Genomic DNA, 21,209 nt, shown 5'->3' with positions numbered 1-21,209 from the left:
AAATATCAATAACCTCAGATACAGAAATATAAACAACAGAAATTAAAATGAAATATATTAAATAACTGCTTTCTGACATTGAACAGAGACATAAAAAACTGTGATCCCAGAGAAAAAAGATACAAAGAAACAAACAAAAAAAAAAGATGAGCTTTATGATTGTCCCACCTTACATCCTGGAGGTAGTTTCCAGTACTAAGGAATGAAAACTCAAACAAAGCCTAAAATTCTTGTAGAGTTAAGAAAACACTGATCAGAGTTCAGGAAAGACAGAGCAGCTAGAATTTTCAGGACAAAGGAAGATATGCAGAGAAAGGGTTCCAGAAGTCTACATAGGAGTCCCCTTAAATTTTTCCTTGATCTGTTCATGAATAAGTCAATACCCCATGAGACCAGCAAAGAAACAATTTCAAAGGAAAGAACAATTATTGGGTAGTTGTAAGATAAACAAATCCAAGAATCCACACAGGGCTGAGAATTCATTAACTTCTCATTAGAAATGGCACACTTTAGAAAATAAGCAAAACCCAGTAATAATAGTTGTTCTAGATTTGCCCTAATTAAATTTAAAGACAGGTCTTAAAAATATCAGCTTAGCCCTGTCAACTTAGCTTTGTGTCAAAACAAAGTCTCAGTTCAGTTCAGTTCAGTCCAGTCACTCAGTCGTGTCCAACTCTTTGAGACCCCACGAATCGCAGCATGCCAGGCCTCCGTGTCTATCACCAACTCCCGGAGTTCACTCAGACTCACGTCCATCGAGTCCGTGATGCCATCCAGCCATCTCATCCTCTGTCATCCCCTTCTCCTCCTGCTCCCAATCCCTCCCATCATCAGAGTCTTTTCCAGTGAGTCAACTCTTTGCATGAGGTGGCCAAAGTACTGGAGTTTCAGCTTTAGCATCATTCCTTCCAAAGAACACCCAGGACTGATCTCCTTTAGAATGGACTGCTTGGTTCTCCTTGCAGTCCAAGGGACTCTCAAGAGTCTTCTCCAACACCACAGTTCAAAAGCATCAATTCTTCGGTGCTCAGCCTTCTTCACAGTCTAACTCTCACATCCATACATGACTACTGGAGAAACCAAAGCCTTGACTAGACAGACCTTTGTTGGCAAAGTAATGTCTCTACTTTTGAATATGCTATCTAGGTTGGTCATAACTTTCCTTCCAAGGAGTAAGTGTCTTTTAATTTCATGGCTGCAGTCACCATCTGCAGTGATTTTGGAGCCCACAAAAATAAAGTCTGACACTTTCCACTGTTTCCCCATCTATTTCCCATGAAGTGATGGGACCAGATGCCATGATCTTCCTTTTCTGAATGTTGAGCTTTAAACCAACTTTTTCACTCTCCTCTTTCACTTTCATCAAAAGGCTTTTTAGTTCCTCTTCACTTTCTGCTAGTAAAGTAATGTTCAAAATTCTCCAAGCCAGGCTTCAGCAATACGTGAACCATGAACTTCCAGATGTTAAAGCTGGTTTTAGAAAAGGCAGAAGAACCAAAGATCAAATTGCCAACATCTGATGGATCATGGGAAAAGCAAGAAAGTTCCAGAAAAACATCTATTTCTTCTTTATTGACTATGCCAAAGCCTTTGACTGTGTGGATCACAATAAACTGTGGAAAATTCTTCAAGAGATGGGAATACCACACCACCTGAACTGCCTCTTGAGAAACCTATATGCAGGTCAGGAAGCAACAGTTAGAACTGCACATGGAACAACAGACTGGTTCCAAATAGGAAAAGAAGTACATCAAGGCTGTATATTGTCACTCTGCTTATTTAACCTCTATGCAGAGTACATCATGAGAAACGCTGGGCCGGAAGAAGCACAAGCTGGAATCAAGATTGCTGGGAGAAATATCAATAACCTCAGATACAGAAATATAAACAACAGAAATTAAAATGAAATATATTAAATAACTGCTTTCTGACATTGAACAGAGACATAAAAAACTGTGATCCCAGAGAAAAAAGATACAAAGAAACAAACAAAAAAAAAAGATGAGCTTTATGATTGTCCCACCTTACATCCTGGAGGTAGTTTCCAGTACTAAGGAATGAAAACTCAAACAAAGCCTAAAATTCTTGTAGAGTTAAGAAAACACTGATCAGAGTTCAGGAAAGACAGAGCAGCTAGAATTTTCAGGACAAAGGAAGATATGCAGAGAAAGGGTTCCAGAAGTCTACATAGGAGTCCCCTTAAATTTTTCCTTGATCTGTTCATGAATAAGTCAATACCCCATGAGACCAGCAAAGAAACAATTTCAAAGGAAAGAACAATTATTGGGTAGTTGTAAGATAAACAAATCCAAGAATCCACACAGGGCTGAGAATTCATTAACTTCTCATTAGAAATGGCACACTTTAGAAAATAAGCAAAACCCAGTAATAATAGTTGTTCTAGATTTGCCCTAATTAAATTTAAAGACAGGTCTTAAAAATATCAGCTTAGCCCTGTCAACTTAGCTTTGTGTCAAAACAAAGTCTCAGTTCAGTTCAGTTCAGTCCAGTCACTCAGTCGTGTCCAACTCTTTGAGACCCCACGAATCGCAGCATGCCAGGCCTCCGTGTCTATCACCAACTCCCGGAGTTCACTCAGACTCACGTCCATCGAGTCCGTGATGCCATCCAGCCATCTCATCCTCTGTCATCCCCTTCTCCTCCTGCTCCCAATCCCTCCCATCATCAGAGTCTTTTCCAATGAGTCAACTCTTCGCATGAGGTGGCCAAAGTACTGGAGTTTCAGCTTTAGCATCATTCCTTCCAAAGAAATCCCAGGGCTGATCTACTTTAGAATGGACTGGTTGGATCTCCTTGCAGTCTAAGGGACTCTAAGAGTCTTCTCCAACACCACAGTTCAAAAGCATCAATTCTTCAGCACTCATCATTCTTCACAGTCCAACTCTCACATCCATACATGACCACAGGAAAAACAATAGGCTTGACTAGATGAACCTTAGTCAGCAAAGTAATGTCTCTACTTTTGAATATGCTATCTAGGTTGGTCATAACTTTCCTTCCAAGGAGTAAGTGTCTTTTAATTTCATGGCTGCAGTCACCATCTGCAGTGATTTTGGAGCCCCCCAAAATAAAGTCTGACACTGTTTCCCCATCTATTTCCCATGAAGTGATGGGACTGGATGCCATGATCTTCGAGCACTCCTTAAAGGAATACAAAAAGATATGGTGCATAGCAACATAAAATTTACAATTTTGAGCATTGAGTAGAACTAGCTAGATATAGAAGAAGCAAGGAAAAAAGACCCATAACTACAGTAAAAATCATTCAACATAAACAGATCCAGAAGTGACAGATATGATGAGCACAAATAAATGGAATTAAAACAGCTCTACTTAAAGTATGCTGAAGGAGATGAAGAAAAAAAATGAACATAATAAGGAAATAAATATCCAATTAGAACTTCCAAGAATGAAAAATAAGAACAGCAACAATGTATAAATGAAACAAATACACTGGAAAGAATGAACAACAGATTAGATACTGCAGAAGAAAGATTGGTCAACTTGAAGACAACTATAAAAGCTAAATAAAATGAAAGACACAGGAAAAAGACTGAAAAACAAACAAAACAAACAAAAAAACAGGACTCAGTGGGCTACGGAACAATATCAAATAGTCTAAGTACATGTAATTGAAATACCAGAAGGAAATGGGAGAAAGGAGCAAAATGACAAAAACATTTGAGGAGAGAAAAAGAAATAATGACCCAAATTTTCCAATGTGATTACCAACTATAAACTAGCAGATACAGTAAGTATGATGAACCCCAAGCAGAATATCACACAAAGCACATCATAATCAAATAACTGAAAACCAGTAATAAAGAGAAAAAATAATTTTAAATCAAGCAGAGGAAAAAAAGACATACTACATAACGTAAGGAAGAGATCAAGTTTCCAAAGATGTCCAGAAACTGCAGTCCAGCATCGCAGTGTTCTGTGGGCTGGTGCAGTTCCCCAAAGACATGAGCAGAAAGGTCCTCCCACAGCTCTTCCTCCTGCTCTGTGACCCCCTCCCCATGATCTGGAAGAACATGGCCAGCCAGGTGTATGAGATGGTGCTGACCTACAACGTGGTGGCCGCTGGCATCCTGGATGAGGTCATGGCTGTGCTCAGCAGCACAGACTGGGACACTAAGGTCCTGCTAGTCAGAGCCCAGCAACCGCCTGTGTGACTGCCTGGGCCTGCCTAGACCACAGCTGGTCCCCAGTTTTCTCAGCTTCTGTGATGCATTTGAAGCTGTGTTCCCTGTAGCTCAGCTGGTAAAGAATCTACCTACAATGCAGGAGACCCTGGTTCAATTCCTGGGTCAGGAAGATCCCCTGGAGAAGGGAACAGCTATCCACTCCAGTATTCTTCCCTGGAGAATCCTATGGACAGAGGAGCCAGGTGAGCTACAAGTCCACAGAGTCGCAAAGAGTCAGACATGAATGAGCAACTTTGACTCACTCACTCACATAACAGAAAGAACAAAGATAAGAATTAAAGCAGACTTCTTATCAGAAAATGTTTAAGCCAGAGACATCTTTTAAGTGTTGAAAAGAAACATTGTCAATCTAGACTTCTAGAGAGATGCACGCTCAGTGAAAACATCTATCAAAAATAAAGGCAAAATGAAGAATTTATCAGACAAACAAAAGCAGAGAGAATTCATCATTAGTAGAACTGTGCTAATAAAACCGGAAATAAGTTTTTCAGGCCAAAAGATATTAAACTAGATTGAAATTTCAGTTCAGTTCAGTTCATTTCAGTCACTCAGCCATGTTGACTCTCTGCCACCCCAATGGACTGCAGCACACCAGGCTTCCCTGTCCATCACCAACTCCCGGAGCTTACTCAAACTCATGTCCATCAAGATGGTGATGCCATCCAACCATCTCATCCTCTGTCATCCCCTTCTCCTCCTGCCTTCAATCCTTCCCTTGGATATACACAAAGGAATGAAAAGAACATCTGAAATAATAAGCTTGTGGGAAACATATAAGACATCTTAAAAAAAAAAACTTTCTCATTTTTAATCCCTTTAAAAGATAATTAACTGTGTAAACCAAAAATAATAACCATATATTATGGGGTTTGTTAACATATGTGGAAATGAAACATATGACAACAATAGTGAATAGGATGTGAGGAGGAAATAAAAACATTGATATAAGGGTCTCACTGCTCTATATGACGGAGAAGGCAATGGCACCCCACTCCAGTACTCTTGCCTGGCAAATCCCATGGACAGAGGAGCCTGGTAGGCTGCAGTCCATGGGGTCGCTAAGAGTCGGACACGACTGAGCAACTTCACTTTCACTTTTTACTTTCATGCATTGGAGAAGGAAATGGCAACCTACTCCAGTGTTCTTGCCTGGAGAATCCCATGGACGGGGGAGCCTGGCTAGCTACAGTCCATAGGGTCACAAAGAGTCAGACATGAATGAAGCGACTTAGCACACATGCATGTGATAAGTAAAGTATATTGTACATTGTATGGAACCCACTTTTAAGGAATGAAACAGAGGTATGTCCAACCATGGAGATAAAACAGAATCATTAAAAACTCCCTGGTAGTCAAAAATAGAACATATTTCAAAGGTAAAGTATATCCTGGGATATAAAAGTAATTTTGTTGCCTTTAATCAAACACTGCCAATTCCGTTGAAGACTAGGCATTCAGGACTAAACATGGAATGTCCTACAGTCAGTCTAACCACACTTTTAAAGCAGTACTTGTCTTGACAAAAACGCGTGATTCCAGAAGGTGAAAGACATCAACCCATCACAACACTAGCAAACAGATGTATGAGCTGCTGCTGCTGCTGCTGCTAAGTCCCTTCAGTCGTGTCTGACTCTGTGCGACCCCATAGATGGCAGCCCACCAGGCTCCCCCGTCCATGGGATTCTCCAGGCAAGAACACTGGAGTGGGTTGCCATTTCCTTCTCCAATGCATGAAAGTGAAAAGTGAAAGTGAAGTCGCTCAGCCATGTCCAACTCTTAGCGACCCCATGGACAGCAGCCCACCAGGCTTCTCTGTCCATGGGATTTTCCAGGCAAGAGTACTGGAGTGGGGTGCCATTGCCTTCTCCGCAGACGTATGAGATAATTCAGGAAAGTCCAGTTACAAGACAGTATTTCATGGCTACGAAGTCTGGAGCTTGAAGCCAAGTTTAGATCTCTGACAGAGAGAGACAGAGGGAGAGAGGCCAGCAAGTCCAGCTGATGTTGTACTCTTTTGTAAGCTCAAAGAGGGAAGGGTTATATAGCTTTATTTGTCACTGGATGCCATTACCTTGCACAGCAACTGGCACGTAGTAGGCACTCATAAATGTTTGTGGAAAGAAGGAAGGAGGGAAGAAGGGAAGAGGGACCTAATAGCGTAAGGAGTCCCTCGGACAAGGTGTCTGCACCTATCAGAAGCCTATGCATTTCTGGCATTTCTTACACACAACAAAACAACAACTAAAGCTAGGAGGAGTAAATGTCTTAAATGATGTGGTACTTACAGAAAACGACCAGAATCTTTTTAAGGCTAATCTTTAAAAAGCACCCAATACAGCCCTCTCAAATGCCTTAAAAGATTCTCCTTGACTTAATCAGTAAGGTTTGTGCCAAGAAATATCCATTTACTCTGACTTCTCAGCTAGCAACCACAGTCTGACAACTGTCCTAAAGATTGATGCATAATATAATCAGGAAACTAGAGCCCCACAAATTGAGAGGTGTGTTTATTACAATACAGGTCTTAATGCACATCAGAGGCCATTCTTCAGGCAGAATGCTCAATTTAGAAATCTATTGTCACCCAGATACATCTGCCAATAAATTGTCGGAGAGAGGCATTTACATCGAAGGCAAAATACTTTGCCTTATGGTTCCTCCTAAGCTCCTTGAAGATAAAATGGTTTATCCTCAGCATCTTTGCTTAAATGGCAATAAAAGCCTCACCTGACATGAAGGTCAAGGTAAGCAGAACAATTGACATACACAGTGATTCCTCATGGAGCGAGAATGCCTCTGCTCTGGACCTAGTGGGGCTTAAGAAAAGGGATGTTACTCCGTCACAATCCCACTGGCCGTCTGAACATGTGGAACATGAGGTTTAAAACCATGTGATCACTACAGTGACTTAACATCTAGAATGTCTCTATAAGAAACTATTAAATATACAAGCAAAACTATTGAGTCTGTTTTAGGAAAATATTTTCACATGGAGAACCAAAACACTTAGTCCTAAATATAGCATCTCCACCCCACTACTTCCACCATCGCAGCTAATACACACACACACACACACACACACAGACACACAAACACACAGGTATATATTTCTACACACATGTAGAAGTATATATAATATTATCTGTCCCACATTCTATTGAAATAAATCCAATTTGCTAGTTGTTGTTCAGTTGCTCAATTGTGTCTGACTCTTTGCAACTCCATGAACAACAGCATACCAGGCTTCCTTGTCCTTCACTATCACGCAGGGTTTGTTCAAACTCATGTCCACTGAGCTGATGAAGCCATCCAACCATCTCATCCTCTGTCGTCCCCTTCTCCTCCTGCCTTCAATCTTTCCCAGAATCGGGGTCTTTTCCAATGAGGTGGCTCTTCACATCAGGTGGGCCAAAGTATTGGAGCTTCAGCTTCAGCATGAGTCCTTCCAATGAATATTCAGGGTTGATTTCCTTTAGGACTGACTGGTTTGATCTCCATAAATTCAGGGGGAAATCCTTATAAATATGATCCTTCTGCTCTGTTCTTTTCTCCTCCTCTCCTTTCCTTACTATCCTCTCCTCTCTTTCCTTGGGGGTAGGCTATTTTTCTGGACCCCTCCCCAGCAGAGTTTTGATTCCATCAATTATCATTCTAAGAAATCCATCCTTTTCTCAGCAACTTGTACCTGAGCTGTTGGAGTGAATTCTGTCCCAGCAACTCCTGCACTGCAGGCAGGCTGGGGAGGGAGGAGGTCCATCTCAGTGGGATGCCTGTTTATCTTGTATTTAACAAAAGGGAAAGGGTTTCTTCCAAGGAAACTTTTTGGCTTGGGAATCCTGAATGTAAACTTACAACAGTGACCTAAGTTCACCTCAGGAACAATATTAGCTGACAACCACCTTGGGAGTGAAAAATAAAATCCCATTCCAGCTCCCTTTGACTGATCTAAGCTCCTTTTGCTGTCATTTAACACTGCAGATCTGATTTAATTTGATGAGACTTCTAAGACAATTTAGAAACTTAAGCATTTAATGCCAACCCTAATCATTTTCTTGCACGCGTTTTCAAAGGTTTCCTGGATTTATAAACAAAAAGCAGAATCAGATGTGAGAGCAAAAACAGAACTTTGTTTCTTCTACTGTTTAGTTTGTAAGTAAAAGTTATCTTCCAAAGACAAAACTGGAAGGAATGAGTGGAAATTATATTAACAGAAAAATAGGTTGGGATTTGGCATAAGAAAGCACTCTGTAATGGTTAAAACTGTCACAACCAGAAGGGATACCATAGAAAAAAAGAAGCTTCCCTGGCACAGGAGGGGTTCAAGGAGAGACTTGGGTTGTTCAGAGTGAGTTTGGGATTGCGTAAACCCTGAAGAGCATCAGGGTACTTCATTGCTGTTGCTATTGCTAAGTCACCTCAGTCGTGTCCGACTCTGTGTGACCCCATAGACGGCAGCCCACCAGGCTCCCCTATCCCTGGGATTCTCCAGGCAAGAACACTGGAGTGGGTTGCCATTTCCTTCTCCAATGCATGAAAGTGAAAAGTGAAAGTGAAGTCCAACTCTTAGCGACCCCATAGATGGCAGCCCACCAGTCTGTGCTAAAAAGGCAACCTGACTATGTTTAGTTAAAAACGAAGGTGCCTAATGAGAAGCTGCTGGATAGCACTGGGAGCCCTGCTAGGTGCTCCAGAAGGATGTGACGTGGGGATGGGGCGGGGGAGGGAAACCCAAGAGAGAGGGAAAACATATACACAGACAGCTGATTCATGTTGTTGTACAGCAGAAACAAAAAACATTGTTAAGAAATTGTACTTCAATTTAACAAAAAGTGAAGGTGTCAAAGGACAACAATTCGTATGTCCAAGCTTCATCGTGGGTTACTCCTCTCTTTCTCTGTACTCCCTCCAAAAGGATAACATCCTGACCAAAATTTGGAACCTGGTCACATGGGCATGTCCTGAGATCATTGTGGTTTCATGTTCGTATTAAACATTCATGATGACGTTTTCCTCTAATGTTGCTGTTCAGCTGTCAGAAGAGAAACCTGCACTGTGATCTCTGCTACTGGGGAAACTGCTTCAACTCAAACTGCATTTGAAGTCTGTAAACAGCCTCCACCAAGCGAACACCTGGAGGCCAGCAGCTGCTGATCCCTGCCTGTGAGCTCAGTCTGCAGAAGGACAGGACCCCCTGAGTGTGTGACTGAGGCAGAGGGAGTGGGGAGAGAAGAGGGCGGGGGGTGGGGGGACTACGTCTGCCTTTACTTCACTCGTGACCTCTGTCCTCTCATTCACAAGCCCCTGATCCCCTGGCAGGCTTCTTGAAGCTGCTGTGACACCTTTCCTCAACCACGGGCTTCCATGGGTCCACATCCATCATCCCCAAATATTTCTTTCTGCTTCCACTGCTGTGCGCTCAGCCAGCCACCAACTTCTCTCACCCAGACGGCATCACTGCAAAAACTGTCCAAGTCGCTCCCCCTGCCCACGCCCACCCTCCACCACGTGTCTCCAACAAAGGAGGAGGCTGATCCTGATGTTGCAGCACGGATTTCTGTTTATTTCCCATGGCCCCAAGTAATGTAAAAGCTGCAAGAGGCAGGGTCTTTGCTTCTGTTTTTCCCTCACTGTGTCACCAGTTTCCCTCCCCTGCCCCATCCCCACGTCACCATCCTTGGAACAGCACCGGGCACACCGTAGACATTCCGTAAGTATTTGTGGTGCTCAGGGGAATTTTCTACTTGCACCTGCACTTGCCAGGGAGGTATGAAAACCGGATGCTCTGTTTCATGACCACTGTCAAAAATCAGAACTTACTAGGCTTAACCGAGGACTTTTTCCTGACTCTTGAACAGGAAACTTATTTTAACTCATCCTATGCAGATTATGGACTTATTCCATTTTACCCAGAATAGGACAGATTGATTTCCTTAGTGGGCATAATTACCAAAAGACCCTCTTTCTAACACTCTAAAAGATCTGACTTACCCCCTCAGTAAACTATCCATTCTGTTTCTTCCCTGGGATGTGTTTCTTTGCCAAGTCAGTAAATAAAGGCAAGGGAATGAATGAATGAATGAATGACCTTCCATGGGTGGTCAGGTATGTCCTCAGACTTAGTTATTAGCCTCTTTGCACAACCATGATCAAGGCCCTCTCCCACTTGGAAGGGCTTTTCCCAAGGAGGGTTCTCAGAAAGCTTTGATTTTGGAAGAATCTCTGTGGTTCAGTGATAAAGAATGGTAGATGGGCTCTACAAATAAATAAACATTCATCAACTGCTAAATATAGGCCTGCATGGTCTAGCATGGTAGGAAGGGAAAGCCCAAGCTTCTGAGAGAAAGCTGAGCTGAATCATGGCTCCACTCTTTCAGAAAAATTGCTGAACAATGCTAAGTCTTAGCAGTTTCGCCCGCAAAATAATATCTGCCTGGCTGCGTGTGTGCGTGCGTGCTAAGTCGCTTCATTCCTGTCCAACTCCTTATGACCCTATGGACTGTAGCCCACCAGGCTCCTCTATCCATGGGAATTCTCCAGTCAAGAATAATGGAATGGGTTGCCATGCCCTCTTCCAGGGGATCTTCTGATCCAGGGATCAAACCCACATCTCTTATGTCTCCTACATTGGCAGACAGGTTCTTCACCACTAGCAGCCTGCCTGGGTGGTTATGAGCTTTAGAGAAAAATGTACACAAAGACCTGAACACAGGTTCTGGCAGAGTCAATGCTCCATAGATAGCTATTATTAGTCACAAATGATAGATACTGACTTTACAGGTTAATCTAAGGAGAGCTTCACTATCTTTCTTAGGAGATGCTATATTCATTTTCTATTGTTTTGTAACAAGTTACTACAAGCTCACTGGCTTAAAACAACACACATCTGTTCTCTCAGTTTCCAAGGGTGAGGAGTCAGGGCATGATTCCTGGACTGTGGGTTCTCTACCCAAACCTGCAATCACATTTTCAGCCAAAGGCTAGAATTACATCCTAGGATCAAGGGCCCCTTCCAAGCTCATATGGTTGTCAACAATTCATTTTCTTGAAGCTGTAAAACTCATGGTATCTTCTTCAAGGTCAGGGGAAAAGAAATTTATTTCTCCCATCAATGACCTGTAGATCTTCTTTCCAAGGGCTCACCTGATTAAGTCAGGCCCACTCAGGATAATTTTCTTTTTAACATGAAGTCAACTGAATAGAGGCCTTCCCTGGTGGCTCAAATGGTAACGAATCTGCCTGCAATGCAGGAGACCTGAGTTTGATCCCTGGGTCGAGAAGATCCCCTGGAGAAGGGTAAGGCAACCCACTCCAGTATTCTTGCATGGAGAATTCCATGGACAGAGGAGCCTGGTGGGCTACAGTCCCTGGGGTCGCAAAGAGTCAGACACAACTGAGTAACTGTCACTCACTAACTCACTCCCGCTCAATTACACCTGCAGAATCTTTCACCTTTGCCATAGAAAGCAACCTAATCCTGGCAGTGCTGTCTCATCACTTTTTTAATATCCTATTAGTTAGAAGCAAGTTGCAGTTCCTGCTCATACTCAAGGACATGGCCATTAGGGTCCTCTTGGAATTCTGCCTGCCATGGGCATCATTTGTAACTCCCGTGGAATCTAAACATTGCTGGCCTAGAGTGGTAATGGAGTCAAGTCAAGGAACACTACTGTTAGCACATTTCTCACTCTACTGAGGATCTAAGAAAGCCAGACATAAGGGGGATGACTCTGCAGCTGGTCAGCAAAAGGGCAATAGGGAAATCAGAGCGCTTCACGGGTTAGTTTGAAATTCAGCCTATCCCCCATAACTCAGGAGAGAAGAATAGTGGGCTGTGTGGCTATGGATTGCTGCTGCCATAGATTAACCAAAGTCAACTGGTCAAGGGCCATTGCCCTCCTAGAGATAACTCCTTATAGGAAGAATTTGTCATTGAGGAAATGTATTCATTATTGCACACACACATACACACACAGCCTAAACAGCCAGATGCGTCCCACTGGCATTCAAGGATATCCGTGCCAGTTTCCTCAGTGTGGCTTCCTGGGTGCTGAGGTTGGGGGTGGCGAGTTAGAGTGTGTTTTCATGCAGATGAGTAAGTGATTCTTCTCTACCATTAAGGGAAGAGAAGATCCACAGTGACTTTCTTCATATGTGGTCCCAGAAGCAGCAGCTGTCTTTGGGTAGATTGGGTCATCACCTAGTTAGGTCATCGACAGGAAGCCTTCAGAGTGAATTACAATCTGCTGTCTCAACAGCTGGGCCCAGGATTCTAGGGAACCAGCTGGAGAGCAGAGAGCAACTCATCTGTGCATGGGGGCAGGAGCATGCTGAGCCCCTTTCTGTCCTGCTGGCTACGGCGTGTGTCTAAGAGCCATATCCAAAGTAAGACCTCTCTAGAAACCCAAAGATTCATGAACATACACCCAGGTCTCCAGAGCATGACCCCCTCCCCAGCCTCAGACCACCGGGTCTCTGTGTGAGACCTGCCTCCAGGCTCAGACCCGGGCGGCCACAAGGTACAGAGGCATGACAAGGTTTCTCCGGCAGGCAGAAAAATCAAGTTGACAGCTGGCGATCCTTCTGCCTGATCGTTTCAAAACCACGGGCTCTCTTTTTAAATTTTTTTCCCTTACATCCATTTAGTACTTTTCTTCCATTTTTTCTTTGTTTCCTCTTTCCAGATCTCCCACTCATCTCTCCTCTCAATTTTCGCTACCTTTCCCCGACTTCCACCTTTCTCTAGGACTTACTCTTCACCCTTGGATTTCTCTTGTCTCCTCCCTTCACCCTTTTCCTCTCTGCTACTTTGACTCTGTAACTTGCATTCTCCGAGCAAACCTGCAGAGGGCAGGATTCTGGCTGGAAACTATCTCCAGATCTTCCTTGCAGATCATTTAACTAAAGGTCCTTGCAATGTGCTCACCAAAACGTTAGTTTTTGCGGTGGTGGGGGGCGGGGGGTGGGGGTTGGTTTTTTTTTTTTTTTCAGTCAATGAACAGATTAAATGTGACATACTGTCCTTGTCAACATTAAAAATAACTCTAAGTTGGGTGAATTCTTATTGAATAGGTAATATATTGGGCTTCCCTTGTGGCTCAGATGGTAAAGAATCTGCCTAAATGTAGGAGACCCAGGTTTGATTCCTGGATCAGGAAGATCCCATGGAGAAGGGCATGACTACCCACTTCAGTATTCTTGCCTGGAGAATTCCACGGACAGAGGAGCCTGGCAGTCTGCAGTCCATGAGACCACAAAGAGTCAGTCAAGACTGAGGGTCTAACACTTTGACATTCACTTTTCAGGTAATATATTGGGTAAAGTGTATCAACAGAACCAAATAATGCAATAGTCAGTGCTGTGAGCTGAAGGTTTGTTCAGGTTGTTCTCCCAAAATTCTTACCTGAAATCCTAACCTTAAAGGTGATGCTATTTGGAGGCAGGACTTTTGGGAGGTGATTAGGTCATGAGGCTGAGGCCCACCATGATAGGCTTAGTGCCCTTATAAAAGAGACCCCAGAGAGCTCCCTCACCACTTCTTTTTCATGTGAAGACACCCCAGAACATGGCTGTCTATGGACCAGGAAGCAGGCTGTCGTGCCTATGTGCTCAGTGATGTCTGACTCTTTGCAACTCCATGGACTATAGTCCACCAGGCTCCTCTGTCCATGCAATTTCCCAGGCAAGCATACTGGAGTGGGTTGCCATTTCCCTCTCCAGAGGTTTTTCCCAACCCAAGGATTGAACTCACATCTCCTGTATCTCCTGCATTGGGAGGTGGATTCTTTACCACCAAGCCACCTGAAAACAGGCTCTCACCAGACACTGAGTCTGCCAGCACCTTGATCTTGGACTCCCGAGCATCCAGAACTTTGAGAAATAAATTTCTGTTGTTTATAAGTCTTCCAGTCTCCAGTATTACTGGGTTGTTACAGCAGCCCAAATGGACTAAGACAGTCAGTACAGAAACATCCACGAGGAAAAGGAAACTTCTTGCAGATGAGGCAAGACCCATTTCCTGATACTGCTGGAGGCATTTTTACTTGCAAGAGAAATTCAATAGAACACACAGGCAACCCTCAGCACAGCGAGGAAATGGGAACCCCGTTGTGCAGCCTCCCTCGTGTTCTTACATCTCTTCTTCTCTCCTGCTACCACCCTTCAGTGTGTTCGCAGAAAGCAGCTTGCACTGTGGAAGATTTCCATTTTATGCCGCGCTGCCCTTATTCCTTAAACATCCTCGAAAATGATTTTCTGCATCGTAACAGGAACACTTACAAGTATCTTGGTGATGACACAGAAAATCTGAACACTTCAGCCATTCTGTCAATGTTTGAGGGAAAAAAATATTCCTGACCCAGCTCCAGCTGAAAAGCAACTTGCTGAAACATCACCTAAAACAGGAGGTTCCAATTCATTGGAACTCAACTTATTACACGCTTGAGCAGCTACTGGAACAAGAAAACGCTGTGCAAGGTTTTGCTGGCCAGGGTGTGAGAACCAAAAAAAAAGAGGGGGAGACATTCTTTGAGCCTTTACTCAGTGGAGTTGGACAAGTTCAGGGGCTCTCATCCTCTTCCTTGAAAAGTCACTGCTGACCAAGGCCCGGCTGGACTAAGTACTGGACAACTGAGTAGGTGTCTGGACCTCTTGGTCTAGTCAATTCTAACTTAATTTGAAATCAATAAAATACTCCTCAGGTTCAGAGCCATGCATGCTTCATAACATCCTGGGAAAGAAGGAAGTGTTGGGGCAGGGTTATCTTCTTAACCCACAGTTCTCTACTCTTATTCTAACCCTCATTCTTGGATGCCTCTGACCTCTCTTTGCTATGCGGTGCTTAGTCGCTCAGTTACATCCAACTCTTTGCGACCCCATGGACTGTAGCCTGCAAGGCTCCTCTGTCCATGGGATTCTCCAGGCAAGAGTACTGGAGTGGGTTGCCATTGCCTTCTCCAAATGGTTGGTATAAGGCAAAGCAAATTCTCTTACCAAGGAAGACCCTGACCACTCTAGCGAGGTTGACTGAAACCAAATCTGCATGGAACGCCTCTCTTCTCAGGGTCAAGCGCATCTCAGGAAAAACAAAGTCTCTTCAGTTTATTTTGAAACATGAAACCCCATTGTTTCCTCTCAGATTCTAGTCAGTAAGCCAATGGCAACAATTGCCACGTTCACTGGAGCTGAGAGGTAATGGCAGAGGTGGTAGAAGCAGTAGAGATGGTGAAGGTCCCATGTGTTTCAAAGGTTCGTTCTCATGTGCACTAGAGCTGAGGGCTTCTGCCCTCTGAGATGCACGGTGACCTTCAAAGCGTCTGGCTGCTGGTCTCCTGCATGGACGTCCCAGAGTTGCTCAGATTTCTGGCAACAAAATGATTATATCTTAATAAAAATTGATACACTTAACATAGTTCATATGCTTACACGTGTGCTAAGTTGCTTCAGTCATGTCCGACTCTGCAACCCCATGGATTGTAGCCCACCACACTCCCCTGTTCATGGGATTCTTCAGACAAGAATACTGGAATGAGTTGCCCTGCCCTCATCCAGGGGATCTTCCTGACTCAGGGATCAGACCCAGGGATCAAACTCATGTCTCTCAGGTCTCCTGCGTTGGCAGCCGGGTTCTTAACCACTAGAACCACCTGGGAAGCCCATAGTTCATGTACCAATATCTAAAAGACTATCTCCTTTTTTACAGTTTATAGGGAAATGGTTGGTATGCTGCTGCTGCTAAGTCGCTTCAGTTGTGTCCGACTCTGTGCGACCCCATAGACGGCAGCCCACCAGGCTCCCCCATCCCTGGGATTCTCCAGGCAAGAACACTGGCGTGGGTTGCCATTTCCTTCTCCAATGCATGAAAGTGAAAAGTGAAGGTGAAGTCGCTCAGTCGTGTCCAACCCTTAGCAACCCCATGGACTGCAGCCCCCCAGGCTCTTCCGCCCATGGGATTTTCCAGGCAAGAGTACTGGAGTGGGTTGCCATTGCCTTCTCCGAACGGTTGGTATAAGGCAAAGCAAATTAGTTGAGGAATGCCCCTCTAGCCCTTGAGATTTCAGCAGTTTGAGATTGCAGCCATGCATTTGCTAAAATCCAGTGTTCATTCCAAACCAGCGGCTGATGGCATTGTCTTTAACTGTGTCTGTCTTAGTTTTGCATTTACTGGGAAACTTATTTCACTAAAATAGTCACTTGCAACTGACAGTGTATACACACACCTATAAATACAAAAATTCAAGTCCTGTAACACAAGGTTCTTGCTTTAAAAGTAAGGTTGTGTAATTTTAGATATATTGTCCTTTTTATCTAAGATTCAACTTGAAGATCCAATCCCTTCAAGTTGCTAATTTTAAAAGAGAAAACCAGGTCTGTATTGCATTTGAGTCACCTTACGCCATACGCTTCATCAGGCTAAAGCTTTCAGATAAGTGCTGGCCAATAGAAATATGGCCTAAACCAACTGAGCAATTTTAAATTTTCTAGTAGTCATATTAAAAATGAGCAAAACAAACAGCTAAAATTAATCTTAACAATACTTTATCTAATCCAATCGGTCTAAAATATTGTCATTTTAACATGCAGTCAATACAAAAAGTTGTGATTTTTCTTTACACTCTTTATTCCTACACTACTCTTAGAACACTGATGTGTACTTTGCTCTAGAAGTGCATCTCAGTTGGAACAAACTGCATTTTAAGTTCTGAATAGATGCTGGAAAGCATTGTCCTAAACAAAATTGATGCCCCACTCGGCATGATGATTAGATGTCAGTTGTAGTGATGATGATGTAGTAGAAATTGCCTGGGTTTTAGTCCATCAAGACCTATTTTCAAATCCTGACACCACTGTTGATTTTCTGTGTGACCTTGCACAAATCACTTAGTATCTCTGAACTTTAATCTCATCTTTGAAGCAAGAATTTTAATTCCTACATTTCAAAGGATTATTGTGTTTAAGAAATATACACATATGTAAGGTGCTTAGTACAATAGATAGCACACAGTAGAAACTCAATAATAGTTATTTAGTATTATTGCTATCATTCATGAACTAAGCACATATAACTAACTATAAAACACGTCTTTCTTTAATCTGGAAAAAATTCTCTTTTAACCTTTTTTAAAAAAATTAATTTATTTTTTAATTGAAAGTGAAAGTGAAAGTCATTCAGTCATGTCCGACTCTTTGTGACCCCATGAACTCTACAGTCCATGGAATTCTCCAAGCCAGAATCCTGGAGTGGGTAGTGTTTCCCTTTGCCAGGGGATCTACCCAACCCAGGGATTGAACCCAGGTCTCCCACATTGCAGGCGGATTCCTTACCAGCTGAGCCACGAGGGAAGCCCTTTTAATTGAAGGATAATTGCTTTACAGAATTTTGTTGTTTTCTGTCAAACCTCAACATGAATCAACCATAGGTATACACATATCCCCTCCCTCTTGAATCTCCCTCCCATCTTCCTCCCCATCCCAACCCTCTCTCTAGGTTGATACAGAGCCCAAGTTTGAGTTTCCTGAGACATAGAGCAAATTCCCATTGGCTGTCTATTTTACATATGGTAGAGTAAGTTTCCATGTTACTCTCTCCATACAAGTGAAGTGAATAATTCAGTCATTTCCAACTCTTTGACACCATATGGACCGTAGCCTACCAGTCTTCTCCATCCATGAGGTTTCCAAGGCAAGAGTACCAAGTGGGTTGCCATTTGCTTCTCCAGGGGATCTTCCTGACCTAGGGATGGAATCTGGGTCTCCGCATTGCAGGCAGACGCTTTACCCTCTGAGCCACCAGGGAAGCCCCACTCTCTCCATAAAGAACTCTTTATTTCTAATTTTATCGACAGAATATTCTAGTCAAGTCAGCATTTCTGTGTACTATTGGCTGCACTTTGTTTTGCTGTTATCACAGTTAAAAATAGTCTAAGAAGGTAACACTGACAGAGCTAGGACCCTGTGACTTTTAAACCCTTAAGGAATAGAGACTCTCAAAAAGCTGTTACTTTTAAATGGCAAGCACCTGGACTTCATACACTGCAGCATACACTGCAGCTTTCTGTCCCATCATAGGAGTTACCTGAGACTTGTATGTACTATTCTGTTCTGGAGTCATAGGGGAAGACCCTACCTGTGGGGTTCCCTACGGAAAGCAGACATCAGCCATGTATGGTTTTACATAAAAGGAGATCGTCAGATAGTAAGTGAAATTTCACTTGCGGCCCTTGAGGAGGTTCATTTTAGAAGAGGGCACTATCTCTCTGTTAGGGGGTTGGGAAAGTTGAGAACTTGTACTCCAGAGAAGAGAGATATGACAAAAAATCCCTCTCCAATAAGGCCTGAGAAAAGACCAGGACAGAGAAAAGTCCCCCAGACAGATATATCAGGAGGGGGTTAGATGTGCACATCCTGTGAGGGGTCTTATCTAGTATTTCATTTTAAACTTCTCTGTTATAATTTCCTTCTCATGCCTAGTCTTCAGTAAAATCTTGTAAATATTATAATATGGACTCAGCTCTCATAGTGGGAAGTGTAAAGGAAAAGACTAGACCCATTCCTAACACAGAGTGATACCAGGAAGTGAGGGGTGACCTCCGGAGAGATGGTGAGCCCAAGATGGCAGGAAGTGAGCCGCACTAGGTGTCATAATAAAGTGGATAAGAACAGGAGCATCAGGCTGCAGGGGGAATGCTGGCTGAGGGGGGCACACATCCATGATAACAGATGGGAGAGAACGTTAGCCTCCCCTCAATTCAGTTCAGTCACTCAGTCACGTCTGATTCTTTGCAATCCCCATGGACTGCACCACACCAGGCTTCCCTGTCCATCACCAACTCCCGGAGCTTGCTCAAACTCATGTCCATCGAGTGGGTGATGCCATCCAACCATCGCATCCTCTGTCATCTCCTTCTCCTCCTGCCTTCAATCTTTCCCCAGCATCAGGGTCCTTTCCAATGAGTCAGTTCTTCCCATCAGGTGGCCAAAGTATTGGAGTTTCAGCTTCAGCATCAGTCCTTCCAATGAATATTCAGAACAGAACTGAACTCCAAAAGAATGAGCAATAAATTATTATAAAGTAAACTTTGAAAAGAACTGGCAATATTTTCTAGCACATCCTATGGGAGCTTGAACATCCTTGCTACATAGTGGGGAAATACTAACTTCCCTAGTCATTTCTCACACAGTTGTATATTCTTGAACAAAGTATTCAGTTTCTCAGACCTGCAGTTTGCTCCACCTCAGAATGAGGGAATTGAACAAGGTGGCTTAAAGTTTCTTCAAGATATACGATGCTGATCACTCCATGACTTGAATATCAGCCACCTAATGTGTTTGGTGAGTAGATTCTAGATTTGGACATAGCCTCATCATTCAAGTTTAAAAAGCCACTTGATAACCCGATTCTACATAGGTGGCAGAAATATCCTAAATGCACGCTTGAATCAATTCAAGTAAGATCAAGTTTAATAGATCTAGTGAAGATTTATAAAGTGATTTGAAAAAACCGCTAAAAAATAAATGTAAGTCAGGGGATGTTCATTTCACTTCACTGGAGCACGGCAATCTCAAGTTTTATTACACCTGGTATTGTTGTCATTGTTCATTTGCTAAGTCATGTCTGACTCTTCAACCCCATGGACTGCAGCATGCCAGGCTCCTCTGTCCTCCACTACCTCCCAACAGACTCATGTCCATTGAGTCGGTGATGCCATCCAACAATCTAATCCTCTGTCACCCCTCTCTTTTTGCCTTCAATCTTTTGCAGTGTAAGAGTCTTTTCCAGTGAGTCAGCTGTTCACATCAGGTGGCAAAGAATTGGAGCTTCAGCTTTAGCATCCTTCCAATGAATATTCAGGACTGATTTCCTTTAGGATTGACTGGTTGGATCTCCCTGCAGTCCAAGAGCCTTCTTCAGCAACTATTCTTCAATGCTCAGCCTTCTTTATGGTCCAACTCTAATATGTGTACATGACTATTAGAAAAACTGACTAGACGGAACTTTGTCAGCATAGTGATGTCTCTGCTTTTTATTAATAATATGCTGTCTAGGTTTGTCATAGCTTTCCTTCCAAGGAGCAAGATTTTTTAAATTTCATGGATGCAGTCATCCTCCACAGTGATTTTGGAGCCCAAGAAAATAAAACCTGTCACTGCTTCCACTTTTCCCCCTTCTATTTCTCTTGAAGTGATGGGACTGGATGTTACGATCTTAGTTTTTTTTTTAATGTTGAGTTTCAAGCCAGCTTTTTCATTCCTCTTCCACTCTTGTCAAGAGGCTGTTTATTTTCTCTTTACTTTCCACCATAGAGTAGTATCATCTACATATTTGATCTTCAGTTCAGTTCAGTTCAGTCGCTCAGTCATGTCTGACTCTTTGTGACCCCATGAACTGCAGCACGCCAGGCCTCCATGTCCATCACCAACTCCCGGAGTTCACTCAAACTCACGTTCATCAAGTCGGTGATGCCATCGAGCCATCTCATCCTCTGTTGTCCCCTTCTCCTCCTGCCCCTCATCCCTTCCAGCATCAGAGTCTTCTCCAATGAGTCAACTCTTCGCATAAGGTGGCCAAAGTATTGGAGTTTCAGCTTTAGCATCATTCCTTCCAAAAAGAACATCCAGGGCTGATCTCCTTCAGAATGGACTGGTTGGATCTCCTTGCAGTCCAAGGGACTCTAAGAGTCTTCTCCAACACCACAGTTCAAAAGCATCAATTCTTTGGTGCTCAGCCTTCTTCACAGTCCAACTCTAACATCCACATGACCACTGGAAAAACCATAGCCTTGACTAGATGGACCTTTGTTGGCAAAGTAATGTCTCTGCTTTTTAATATGCTATCTAGGTTGGTCATAACTTTCCTTCCAAGGAGTAAGTGTCTTTTAATTTCATGGCTGCAATCACCATCTGCAGTGATTTTGGAGCCCCAAAAAATAAAGTCTGACACTGTTTCCACTGTTTCCCCATCTATTTGCCATGAAGTGATGGGAC

Source organism: Ovis canadensis, chromosome 23 (assembly GCF_042477335.2).
Source record: "Ovis canadensis isolate MfBH-ARS-UI-01 breed Bighorn chromosome 23, ARS-UI_OviCan_v2, whole genome shotgun sequence".
Lineage (NCBI taxonomy): Eukaryota > Metazoa > Chordata > Mammalia > Artiodactyla > Bovidae > Ovis > Ovis canadensis.
The sequence above is the reverse complement of the archived record's forward strand: the minus strand, read 5'-3'. Positions refer to the sequence as shown.